Below are 13,555 nucleotides of genomic sequence, written 5' to 3'. Positions count from 1 at the left end.
GCCGGGACTTGGAGGAAGGGCCTGTCCCCAGGACCTGGGACCATGGAAGTGACCCAATTAACTGCCCAAGATGCAGTGAAAGTAGGGGGTTGGGGGTGGAAGTACCCTGGCTCCGGCCCCCGGGTCCCCAACCTGTTCTGCCCACTGGCCAAGGCTAACAGGAAGCCAATGGCAAGGGAGCCTGGGAGATGCAGTTGGGCAGGGTCAGCCCTGAGACAGAGTAGGATGAGGAACAGGGGACAGGTCTGGGCAGAAACAGACAAACGGCAGGCTCAAGCCTCACTTCTTGATCTACTCACAAATGCATTATGTAGTGTTTAGTAGGCACTGGGCACTGCTCTAAGCTTTCTCCAGACACGAGCTCACTTAACGAGCACTTGTGTTAAAAAGGAACAGTGGGCGCTCGGTGAACGCTGACTATCCTTGTTGGTACTGCTGCTGTTGTCAGGCTGGCTCTGAAGGGCTCAGTCGTACTGTGATTCTGGGATTTTCCTGACCCCAAGACCTCCACCCCTGCCCTGGCCTTCGCCGCCACCCAAGCCCCAGGCTCCCCCCACGGAGAGCAGGGGAGGGAGGGCAGAGGACGCAGGCCCTGGGGCCCCAGCCCCCACGGAGCCCCTCCATCTCTGCCCTGGGCTCCACGGGGAGTCAGCGCTCCCTTTCTGCGCCTGTCAGTCAAACCCAGCCTCTTGGAAGTTCAAGCGTGGCCAAAAGGAAGCAGATTTCAAAACACACCTCTGCTTCTCCCCCGCTTCCCCCTGCCCCTCATGGCTGCTGATCCCCGGGGCCTCCGTTGCCCTTGGCCTGTCCCAGGCAGAGCCCAAACCATACGGATCTGGGGCAGAGGCCCAGGGTGGGCTGTGGGAAGGGAGTGAGGGGGGACCGGCCTTGGTCCCACGCCTGGCTGCGGGCCGTTCGTGGTGGGTGGGGAAGAAACCTGGGGCAGATCAAGGCTACAGCGGCCCCTTCTTTAGTGAGGAGGGACACCAGGGGTGGCAGGAGAGAGGGGCCTGACCCCTGAACATCTACAAGGATGAGGGCCGTGGTGTTTTCATTGCTCTGTCCCTGCACCAGCATAAGACTTGGCTTCTAGAAGATTCTCCATACATTTCTGTTGCATAAATGAATGAATGAGTATATTCTCCAAGGAATTTACTTCTTCCGACAAAGAAGTTAGTCTAACATTAACACTGAAGGTAAACGGGGGTACCAGGCTGGAGGGCCCCCCCTCGACTACCCACCAAGAACCAGAGCCTTCGTCTCGGCAGGGAGTTTTGGGTCAGAGCACGTGGGACACCATCTTGACTCTGTTGCCTTCTCACTTTGTGACATTGGACAAGCCAATTGCTTCTGAAAGCCTCAGCTTTCCTCACCTGTAAAATGGGGAGAGACCTTCCTCTCCCAGAGCATCCTGTGAGGCCCGAATTGAATGAGGTCCCACAAATAAGTCCTAACACAGCCCCCCTGTGTGCAATAGAAGGTTTATAGATATTGGTGACCTTCGGACGTTAGAGAATGAGCCAGAATGTCTTCCTGTGGGGTTGTAAACGGCGTTAAATCATGGCCAAGGGCTCTAGCAAACAGCCATGGCTTCTTATAGTGTCTTTGCAGAAGCAGATGCAAATAAAGCAATGCCCAGTCACAGAGGAGTTCTCGAATGAGCGCCTCGATGGTGGGGGTTCACCCTTCCAGGCTGCTTGGATCGGTTCTTAGTCGTCTTCTCCCCAGCACTCCCTCCCTGCTCAGAGCCCAGCCATAAAAGCAGTGACAGCCGGAAGCACACTGTTCACTTTATTGCAGTGTTGTTTTCCATTTGGAAAGTCTCTCTCCAGAATGTGCTCGAAAATTTGAAGAAGTGAGTGAATAAATTGATGATGTCTTTATTGTCAGGACACTTCCTGAATTAGAAATAAAAGACTCTGCTGAATTCAATAAAATGACATGGGAAAAAAAATGCTTTCCCCTCCGCGCACCCCCCCCCCCCCCCAGAATAAAAGCCCTCTTCTTGTGGCTAGCCTGAGGGGCTGGGCGGTGAAACTTTCTGAAGTTCAGAGCTTTGCCTGAAGTTTCCTCTGATAACTCAGGAACAGGTTGGACGTTTGGTGCCCAGCTTCCCCCAAAGGCCACCGAGAGATCCCTGCCCTCCTAGGAGCAAAGAGCAATGTCAATGGGTACCCAAGATGTGGGCTCACCTCTGGCCCTTTCCTGGCCTATGCAGCCGCCCACCGGTCCCAGGTGAGCCTCCCCTAGACTCCCCCAGCCTATGAGTCACCCGAGAACATGGTGTAGACCCTCCCTTCGGCAAAACTGTGAAGAGACAAAGCCTGCCCTCAGCGTCCCCGCCCTGCCGAGTCCCCCTTCCTTCTTCAGGCCCCACCCACCTGTGCCCTCATGTCCGTGGCCCCAGTGCCCACGCCCCCACCTTATTGACCTTTTCAGTCTGAAGTCTGTCTATGATTCACTAGAAGAGGCAAACAGCAAGGTGGGCTTAAAGGACAAAGCCTTGGGCTCGCACAGATCTGGACCTGAGTCTCCTTGGCCTCTTTGTTGACGTGTGGCCTTGAGCAAGTATCGTCACCTCTCTCTGTTTCAGTTTCTGCGGCAGTGACGCAGACAGCCAGCACGGGATCTGATAGCTACGGACGCTACTTAGTCACGTCCCTAAAGTCCTGTTGTCACTAGGGAAGAAGCAAGTTGGGGGAGAAGGAGCCTATGGGATATTGGTAATGCAAAGAGCCAGGCAGCAGCAATTTCCTCTCAAGGAGAAAGAAAGGAAGGGATTGCCATTTTAATGAACACCTACTATGCGTCAGGCATACAGCAACCTTATTCTACAGACTCAGAGCGGTTAAGTTACTTGCCTAAGGTCACACACCTAAAAGAGACTCAGATTCAGACCCTCAGCTCGTGCTAAATGTAGTCCACCCTTGAGAATGTCTCCCCAGAAGCCATGCATGGGAAGGAGTCTTGAAAGGCCGACTGTGGGGGTCCATGAGCGGAGAGCAGAGGAAGCCACTTGGGTCAGAATCCTGCCGTGAGGGAGGATGGGGAGGGAGAGCAGGGTCAGGGGCTGAGCCCCCAGCAGTCGCCTTTCCTCGGCAGCCCTTGCTGTACATGATGACAGATTCTGCTCCTGCCTGTACCAGGCAGGTTCTGAGCACCGCCATTTTTCCCTGAGGGAAGACCCAAGCGTTCCGGGAACAGCTTGTGGACTCAGACGCCTGAGTGGGGTCTGTTTCCCAGGGCCTCGGGGTCTCCAGTTCTAAGCCTCACGTCATAGTGATGGATCCGCCGGGACGTCCTGACCTCAATCACTCTGAGTCTCTATAGTCTGGCTCCCCTGCCACCACCTTGGTCCCCATTAGGCCAAGCACATGGGGGTCTCGGACCCAGAAACAGGGAGCTGGGGAGAGCCACGTTCCATGGCCCATCTCCTTCTGCACGGGGTGGGGCTCCCACGGCTGGGGACTCCTGGCAAGAAGGAGGCGGGTTGGCTGGATAGGGTGATCCCCAGTCACCCCTGATCTGCACCATCCCCAGGGAGCCACAGGGTCAGGCTGAGAGGGGACACTTTGGCCAAAGTCGTAGCTTAGCAAAGGACGAGGGAGCCTTCAAGCCTCAGCACTCAGACCCACTTTCCTTCCCCCGAGGCACCCGGGAAGGAACCACCCAGCTGCTGTATTCCTTGAGTGAAATGCCTGCCATGCTCTGTGCCTTGCGTCCCCCAGGTGAAAAAAATAGGAGGGATGACTGCTTCCTCACACAGTCCCCACTTTGGGACTATAGGACCTTGTCTACCTTCATCACCCTAACCCTTCCCTTGAAATAAGATGACGTCCTGATTTCTCTTCCCTCTGGCAATGCAGCTTTGTTTTCCATGAAATTCCTAACCAGTCTGAGGAAGGCAATCTGCATCCCTGTGCTCACCCGTCCTCCCTGAGGCCTCCTGCCCCCGTTCTGTGGAGAAGGTCGCGCCGGTCTCATGGCGACGGCCAGCCCCGTGGTCGCAGCCCGACTCTACAGTACCCGAGCCGGTGCCCTCAGGCAGGGTGTCTCACGGTCCCTGTGTGTGTGTGTGTGTGTGTGTGTGTGTGTGTGACAATGACCACCCCTTGCTCGCTGGGTCGTTTGGAGTATGAGCTCCCACGGTCTGAATCACCCTCTTGACCCACCTGACCAAGAGCCCGGGGAGCAGCCTTTGGTTTCGGATCTGGTCACTGAGTTGCTGTGACTGACGTGGGGCACGTAACTCCGCATTATCGTGCCTCGATTTCCCCCCATCTGAGCAGCGAAAGTGTCTGTCCCTCTTCCATCCGTCCCACCCACCTCTCCCATTGTGCCAGACTCAGAGGCACCCGCGGCCACTGCCCCAGGGAAAGACTCCGCGGCCTGGCCCGGAGGCCCAGGGGAGGCCGAAGAGGTGGGAAGGAGGCCCGGGGCTGCGGCCCCTCCCAGCGCTCAGCACAGGCACACGTGCAGGCCCTTCCGGAGCAGCGGGGCCCCACCCGCACACAGAGTCCGGCGGCCGGGTCTCCAGCACGCCCCCCACCCCGCCTGGCTGCCTTCCCTGCCACCCCCGGATTTGTCCCCGTAATTCACCACACTGCGGGCCAAACCATAAATCCTTTTTCAGGCGTGGCCCTGGGAAAGGGCGCCCCGAGCTTCCGCAGGGCCCTGAGGCCTGGCTTCTGAGACCCTGCTCCCCGAGTCTCCCGGGTGGGCGGGGATGTCAGCTGAGTCCTCGGGGTCCCTCCGCCTCCGGCTGCTGAGCCTGGGCAGCTAAGACACCAGATGATCCAAACAGTTGGACGAGGACTAGAAAGGAAACAGGAACAATTTCATTGTGCCTTCAGGCACCGAGTGAGACAGTCCGGGCCAAACCTTTCCGTCTTTCTGCAGACAGGGGTAAACTGAGGCGCAGGTTCACTTGAGTCACTCGGGGCCAGCTCAACTACAACGCCAGGATGACCTGTAATGTCTCAGAGGCCTGGCCAACGCAACTGAACTCCTAATTCTTGAGTCTGGAAGCAGCCAGGAACTGTGGCCCCATAGAGTAGGGGCCCCACACACTTGGTCTCCAATTCCAGCTCTACCTCCAGCCGGTCACGTAGCCACAGCAGATGGGTCTGACCCCTCTGAGACTGTTTCCACCACCCTTTTACTTCTGGGCTCTCTCCAGACTCCTTATTTAGCCTCCCAGCCTCCTGCCTCCCCAGCCCCAAACCCAGACCCAAAGGGACAGGACCTTTTAGTGTCACCGATTCTCAAAAAAATGGAAACAGCACCCGTAGAAAGTCGTTTCCAAAAAATGTGCGCACCCGACATTCTAGTGCCCTCAACCTAGCCTTGAACCTGACCCCTGTCCTAAAGGGCCAGCTATGAGCAATTTCTGAGCTCTGTCTGTGGCCCAGAGGGTAAACACACATTCTCTGGAGACTTTCCTTGGACAGGGAGGAAGATGATGGAGAACATGGTGTCGGTGATCAGCAGAGGCACCGAGAAGAGCTGTCAGTTAAGGGGTCTGAGGCTTTACTCCCTGGTCGTGGAACCAGCGGCCATGGGCGTCCCAGGGAAGAATGAACTTCCGCCTTCTGCCCTTTGTTGTTCCCTGCAGCCCCACGGGCCCCGACCTCTCCGGATCCCCAAGGGCACGCCGACCTCCCTATTTTCAGCACCGCCACCTGCACCCACCTTCCATCTCCGCCGTCCCTCTGGCCTGGGACATCCACTCACAGGGATTTACGCCAACAGGTGACCCACAGCCTGGCCCCGCTGCCGGGGGCCTGGCCCCTCTCCCCAGGAGCACTGGGGGCTTGTCAGGGCAGGACTTGGGGTTCCAGGTCTTCTGTTGTCTGTTCCATTCACGCTTCTAACAAGGGTTTGTTGAGCTCCTCCTTTGTGCCTGGCACCGTTCCGGTGATGGAAATAAAACCCTTGAAGGAAATGTCCTCTCTCTTGTTACCTTCAGCTCAGGCTGTCCCTGGGCCTCCCATAAGCGTCCACTCATGGATGAAACAGAGAACTTACAAGAGAAATAGAACAGCCGTGCCTGAAATCCAAAGACCAGGGTGTACGCCCTCCCTTTGCCGTGAACTTACTATGTGTGTGTGCCCTTGAACAAGTCTCTTGGCCTCTGGGGCCTCAGCTTCCCTATCTGTCAAATGGGAGACCGGGACTCCAGCAGCCCCTTGAATGAGTTCCTCCCTGTTCCACTTCCTCCATTTTTGCCATGCCCACCTACCACCTGTAACTCTATCAACAGAATATCATGCTTTAAATAAGTGTACTTTTTCCAATTAAATGAACTTATTTTAAAAGGAAATTTTAAATCACTTCCGCACATGAAACACCTCCGTGTCGTTTGCCATAGGAAATAACAGCTAACCAGAAAAATAAATACAATGAGGACAAAATAATGTTATTAGCGTCGTTGGAAATTGTTCCTCACCAAAGGCTGCGGTCCCAAGGCTCTCCTCTCTGTTTTACTCATTCACTTAACAAATGTGCCTTGAGCTCCTTCCACGTGCCAGGTACTGTTCCGATGCTGGAGATACAGCGATTACAAGGAATAGACAAGGTCCCTGCTCGCTTGGAGCTTCAGTGCTGGGGGTGGTAGCAAACACATGCCATGGAAGAAAAGCAAACGGAGGAGCAGTGGCCACCCTACCCGGGAGGGTCAGGGAAGGTCTTGATGTGAATCTGAGCAATGCTCTGAAGGAAGCAAGGGCTTGAGCCGTGCAGGTCTCTAAGAAAAGAGCATTCAGGTGAGAGAAAACAGCAAGTGCAAAGGCCCTGTGGCAGGAATGTGCTGGTGTGTCTGGATAATCACGAGAAACCCAGTGTGGAGTGAGTTGTGGGAAAGAGGAGGAGCTGAGATCAGGGAAGTAACAGGGAGGCTGCTATCAGCAGGGAAGGAGGGGAGTATCCAAGGGGGGCTGAGGGTGGGGGGGACAGCAGAGTGAGACCTTCTCACTGGCTTAATGAGAAGGTGAGAAAGGAATAAAGGAACCACTCTCTGGGTCTGTGACTCCATGCTGTTGAGTGCTGGGTCTTTCCAGCCCTCTAATGTCATCCTGTGAAACTCCAGGGATGGCCCACCATGGAGCCCATCCCAACTTTCCATTGAGCTCACCTCTGGACAATATGGGTTCTTTCCCGCTCTCGAGGTTCATGATTCCTCGTGTTTCTAGGCTGGACACAAGGCCGCTCAGGGAATGATTTGACGTCTACAAATGCCCAGGAGTCTTCCCCTCCCGTTTCTGTCTGGACGTTGTATCTCCCACCTTCCCGTACGGCCAGCTTCCAGACTGTCCAGTTCCAAGCACATCACCTGAGACCCTCTCTGTTCCAGAGACCCTGTGAGCACAGGTAAGGTTGACAGCCCTTGACCAGCAAGGCCCGTCTGTGCTCTTCCTCAGTTCAGCCCCGCAGTAGCACCAGAAGGGCAGACCGTTACTCCCCCATTTTACAGAAGAGGAAACTGAAGCTTACGGGTGTTAAGACGAGACCACTGCCAGCAAATCATGAGAAAGTTGGCCACCCAAGCTGGACTGGTGGGACCCCCAAATCTTGTCCCTTTCCTCCATCCTGCAGGCCTTGCCCTGGCGAGACTCCACAGAGGCTTGTGGGGTGAGGGGTTTCTGAGGCCAGGTGGTAACTTCCCATATGGCTGGGCACTGGACCCTTGCTCAGAGGGGCTCCAGGGCTGGAGACGGCAAAGAAGTGAAAGTTCTGAGCTCCCCCCTCGGCTGGCCATCAGAGTAGGGAGATGACCCCCAAAGCCCTCTTTCCAGAAGGATCCGTACTGGGGGTGGGGAGGCGAGGGGTCCAGGGCTGGGAGCAGGGTGAGGCGAGGCAGGGCACAGAGTCGAAGGAGGTACTCCTTGCAAGGTGGGTCCCCATGCATGCGGCAACGAGCATCTCCTTACGTTTCGCTCCCTGTGTCTGGCTTGCTCCAGCCCAGTCCTGCCCTTGAACTAGGGCCCTGTCCCCCAGCTTCAGGCAGGGCAGAGAAACTACCGCCCCCCACCTTTCCCACGGCTCAATGCTTTAGAGCCGTAGGCACGGGGAGGTGACACCTGCTCCTGAATTCAGTTCTGCCTCTTATTCTGTACGATTTAGGTCAGCACCTCCCCCCTCTCTGGGCCTCAGTTTCCCCAGCAGTAAGAGGGGGAAATTGAACTAGATTAAGCCACCTGAGCATCAGGACCACTTACAACCCATACAAAGGTGGGGGGGGGGCTACAGATTTCAGGGCCCCACTCATAACCTAGTAGACCAGAATCTCAGTGAGGAGGGGCCCAGAAATTAGTATTTTTAAGTCTGATGAAGCATCCGGTCCCTGAGCTACTTAGAACTTCCCAGCTCTAGAAAAAATGCCAGCTGTGTATGCAAGCATGCGTTCATCCAATAAAGCAACACATACTTCTTGAGTAGCTAGACCTGTTCTGGGTTCACAGCCAGCAGAAGGAGGCGACCGCAGTCCTGCTCTCACAGAGTGCACACCTGATCATGAGGGGAGAGACAAGAAACAGGGTGAGATGGTTTTAGATGATAAGAGCTGTGAGGGAGAGACCCTGTGGTGTGAGGCTAGGAGGGGCGGGGCCCTGTTAACATCCTTAAAGATGCCTCTTGGAGAAGGAGACATTTGAGCTGACACCCGGATGATGTGACACTCTGGAGGAGGGTTGCTGCAGGCTGTGAGGACGGTCAGTGCAAGAGTCCTGGGGCAAATACCAACCTGGTGCATGAGAGCCATGGGGAGCCAGTGCTGAGGGAACATGGTGAGGGTGTGGGAGGCATAGGTCACAGTGGGTGAGGAGAGCTGGGCCCAGGGCGAGCAGAGCGAGCCTGGGTGAGGCGTTCGGCAAGTTGTAGATGGGATCTCCTTCGACAGGTGGCTCCGGCTGCTGGCTGAGAATGGCCTGGAAGGTACACCAGGGGAAGCTGGAAGGCAGTCTCCAGGGCGAGATGGTCTGGTGGCTGGGCTGGAGGTGGGACAGATGGGCTGGAGGTGATCAGGCATCCGTTTGGAGGGAGGGTTGATAGAAGTTTTGAATGGACCTACCTGTGCTCCTGTAGATGGGTGTTCCGGGGCGGGGGGGGCGTTCTGAGTGACTCAAGGGCGGGGCTGGGTCTTGCTGGGCCTTGTGCCCCCTTCGGAGGCCAGGCCTGCTGGGTGAGTAAGAAGGTAAGGAAATAGACGACGAGCTAACCCTAATCCTAACCCTAACCCCCACACAGCACAGGAATTCCTAATGTGTCCACAAGATGGCAGAATTCCAGCCAACAAGGTGGGGGAGGCGGGGGAAGGGGACATCCGCCCCTTCAGGGCAGGGCCACTCTAAGGCTGGACCGACGGCAGTTACAATACCAAGGTGCACCCCTCATGCTGCATTCTGTGTGAATGGTGCCCCCTGGGGTGGTCCAATGGGCAACCTGTCTTGGAGTCCAGGTTCTGGTTCCCCTGGTGATACTAACCACTCAGTGGGGGCTGGGCCGGGCCTAACGTGGATCCCGGCCCCCTGGGGCTGTGGCCTGACTCTGCCGTCTACCAAACGTGCGACCCTGGCGGAGCCGTTGAGTCTCTCCATGCCTCAGTTTCCTCATCTGTAGAATGGGGCAGATGATAGCATCCACCTCAAGGGGTGCTGGGCAGATTAAATGAGCTGGCCCACAAAAAGCCCCTGAGAGAGGGCCTGGATCGTGTCAGTCCTCGATACACATGAGCCTTTGCGATAAATAGTGTTGCCATTGATATTCCTTTCTTCGGCAATTGAATAGGGAGGGAGTTTGGTTCAGACGGGACAAGGTGCGATGAGGAAAGGCATGACTGTCCTCAGGGAGGGCAGGGGCGGGGATGGGCCACATAGGCACCGCCTTTGTGCCTGGCCCTGATATGGAGGGTACAGACAGGCCCTACTTGAAAAGCTTCATGGCTGAAATGAGCTGGGGACAGGGGGGATCACTCAGCCAGAGAGAATGTTCCGACCCAGCAGGATGAGTGCTGGTGGAGAGGGCAGCCAATGGGGAATCGGGGAGGCCCCAGAATGACCTTGGAGGGCCCTCAGAGCAGACTGGCATGGGCGAGGAGGGACCAGACAAGCAGACAGGAAGGGGGGAGGAAAGGAGGGGGTTCTTGATGTGCAGGAGACAGTGGGGACAGGCAAAACAGCAGAGGCAGCGTAGGTATTTTCTGGAAGAGCAAAGGGGCCAGGGCCTGAGAGGGAGGCGGGGGTGGGGTGGGGTCGGTGACGGTGGTAAGAAAGGAGGGAAGTTTAGACAGCCGGCCTGGGCCAGGCCAAAGAGCATGAAATGCTGAGAAGCGAAATTTCGATTTCTCTCCCTAGGAGACCCTGGAAAAAATAGTAAAGCAATCTACGAATAGCATATAACGTGTCAGGTGCTTAGACACCGTATCATTTCGCATTCTGAACAACCCTCGTGTCATCAACAACCGTTATTATCTCTGTTAGGGATACAGACACTGAGGATCAGAGAAGGCAAGTGATTTTCTCAAGGTCACACAGCTGGGCCGTGGTAGAAGCAGGAACAGAGCCTTGACTCGCCCTCTGGGCTGCCCTTCCGAAGGTAGGAAGGGTGGCGTTCCGGGCTGAGAACTGGGGGCAGGGATCCGGTGGCCTCTGCCTTGCTGTGTGACCCTGACTCAGAGCGTCCTGCTCTTTCTGCCGCAAATGAAGGGGATGCTGAAGGCGAGGCGGTCTGGAGTGTTGAGAGATGGCCTGGAGGAGAAGCAGGTGCTGGTGGCGCTGGGCCGTGACCCGGGCAGGCGCCAGAGGCTGGGCTCCCCCCTGCTCTGGGGAGCGATGGTCCCGTCGGGGCGAGGTCCCAACTCGGGAGCGTCCAGGGAGCTGCGGCCTGGAGTTAATTAGCCCCTGGAAGGGGCGTGTGCAGTCCGTGACCTTCAGAGGCAGGCTGGCGTCCTGCTGGCCCGACACCGGGCCAGCACCCACGGCATCCGGCCCACTCTTAAGCAGGCTCAAGAGAGGCTCCAGGGTGAGGGGCAGAGGTGGGGTGCGGGTTGGTGGAGAGGGCCCAGCTCAAGCCTGGGAGTCAGGGGGCCTGGCTTCCATCCCTGGCTCTGCCCTCAGGCCCCGGAGACCTTGGAATAATCCCGGCTCACCTCTTGGCCAGTTTCCCACGCGGCTATGAAAGACAATAGATGCAGCCACGGACTCCCTTCCACGGGCCCCCTTCCAAGCCCGTGAGCGTGGGGACAAGCCAGGGAGATAGGAAGTCCCTTGGGGGTGGGGGCCGTCTGGGCTGTGGGAGGACTTGCAGAGTCATCAGACTTGCATTTGGAAGGGACTTTGAGGAACTGGCCTGTGCTTTGGCTTAAAGCAGGCTTCTGCTGCTAAAGGTCAGCCTGAGAATCCCTGAGCTAGGCCTCTCCCATTTCACAGAGACAGAGGCCCAGAGAGGGGAAGGGACTTGCTTGAGTCACACAGCCAAGGAGGGGACAGAGGTGGGAAGGAGCACCAATCCCACCTCCCTTATGCCTGTAACTCTAGCATGTTTTCCCCTCAAGTAAGTTTTTTAGTCTCGCCAGGTGGGCTCACGCAGGCACAGAAGTCACCCAGAGGTATGGCCCACGTGGGCCATTGGCTCTCCTGACGTCTTTGGGCCAGGAGACCGTCTCATTCATTCTTCATTCTTTGGCCTTCCTGCCTCAGAAATCTGGGCTGGTGACTTTTTCATTTCATTTCCACTCAGAGAGCCAGAATTGGTAAGGCGGGGGGTCTGCCCCTGTCCCCAGCCTTCCCCAGCAGATAAGGGGGAAAGATCAGCTGAAGAACAAGCAACGAGAAAGCAAATCAAAACGCTTGCCGACCATCAGGCAGGGCCTGGTAACCTACCTAGTCCTGTCGTAGTATTACCGCTCCCATGTGGCAGATGAGGAAACTGAGGCTTCAAGAGGTAAACAGCAGCCTGGTGTTCCCGGCTGGGAGCAGAGCCCAGGCCTTGAGACTCCGCAGCGCATGCCATGGCGAGGCCTTTTCTGCCCTCCCGACTGCAGGAAAACTTCACCCTGGTCCTCCATCTGCTGGGCCAGCGTCATCCTCAGGGTCACCTGCCCCTTGGTGAGCCTGGACCACAGGCTCAGGGCCCCCAGGTGCCCCATTTCAGAGACAAGGGCGACACCTGGTGGGGACGTGTGAGCCTGACATGCCGCTACCAGTTCCCAGGATAAGCCGGGAAGATGCCCGCGCCCCTCCCTCCCACTTCCTTCCTCCCTCGGTGCATATTTATTGAAGACTTACTCTGCCAGGCTCAGCCTGAGGTGTTGGGAACATAGCATTAAGTGTCTAGATGTGATGTGTTCTCTCAAAAACGTTCCAAAGTTAGAGAGAAGTTTCCTTCAAGAAACTTCCAGCATGTAATACTGTTCTGTAACCACAATGACCACACGAAGTATGAAAACCAAGCATTCGCCTTTTCCTCGGAGCAAATGAAATCCTGCATGGAAATGCAACGTGCATAGTAGCCAACACTTAGGGAGCATTCGCTACACGCCAAGCATTGTCCTCAGTGCTTTGCTTGAATTCAACAACCAATTCTCCCGACAACCCTTAGGAGGCGGGCACTATCATCAGCTTCATTTTGCAAGAGTAAACGTGTTTCTAGCTGCCCATAATGTCACGTGCATGATAATATCATTAGCTCCATTTGCAGACGAGTGATCAGAGACAGTGGGTTACGTGGCCAGGGTCACGCAGCTCAAGAGACGCAGAGTCAGGGTTTGAACTCAGGCCGACTGGCTCTAGGATCCTTGCCCTTCATCTCAGTGTTAGACCGCCTCTGCGTGCAGCTGATAGAAATGAGGCTTTAGGGCGCCTGGGTGGCTCAGTCCGGTAAGTATCCGACTCTTGGTTTCGGCTCCGGTCATGATCTCACGGTTCGTGGGTTCAAGCCCCACATCGGGCTCTAGGCTGACAGTGCAGAGCCTGCTTGGGATTCTCTCTCTCTCCCTCTCTCTCTGCTCCTCCACTCTGCATCTCTCTCACTCTCAAAATAAATAGATAAAACTTAAAAAAAGAAGAAGAAGAAGAAGAAAGAAATGAGGCTTCTCTGGCTGAAAGGGAGGGGGATGATTTAGGAGCCATGCTTGTTCAGCTCATCCCCCACCTCCTCTGGACACCCGAAGAGCCATCGACAGCTGTTAACCTCAGTGTGGAAAGCAGCGCGTACCTCATGCGGAGACATTGACAGGTTTTAAGCAGAGAGGAGGAACAATTCGATTTTTGTGTTGTAATTTCTGTGTCCCTCCAGAGTGGAGCACGGGGCTCGGGACCAGAAGCCGTGATCAGTTACTGGGCTGGACTGGGACAGTCGCCGCAGGAGTAGAGGGCAGGAGGGCAGAGGCGGAAAGGTGATCTGTCTTCGCCATGGAATCATGTGGACACAAGCTTAGCTTTTCATCTACTTGGGAGGAGGGAGAGTATGTTTGTAGTTTGCTTCCTGAGCCATCAATTCATTCATAACTATTTATAGAACACCCGCTATGTGTCAGCCATTGTTCTAGATGCTGGGGATA

Source organism: Panthera pardus, unplaced genomic scaffold (genome assembly GCF_024362965.1).
Source record: "Panthera pardus isolate Hobbes unplaced genomic scaffold, ASM2436296v1 HiC_scaffold_12, whole genome shotgun sequence".
NCBI classification, from domain to species: domain Eukaryota; kingdom Metazoa; phylum Chordata; class Mammalia; order Carnivora; family Felidae; genus Panthera; species Panthera pardus.
This window is presented reverse-complemented; position numbering follows the sequence as displayed.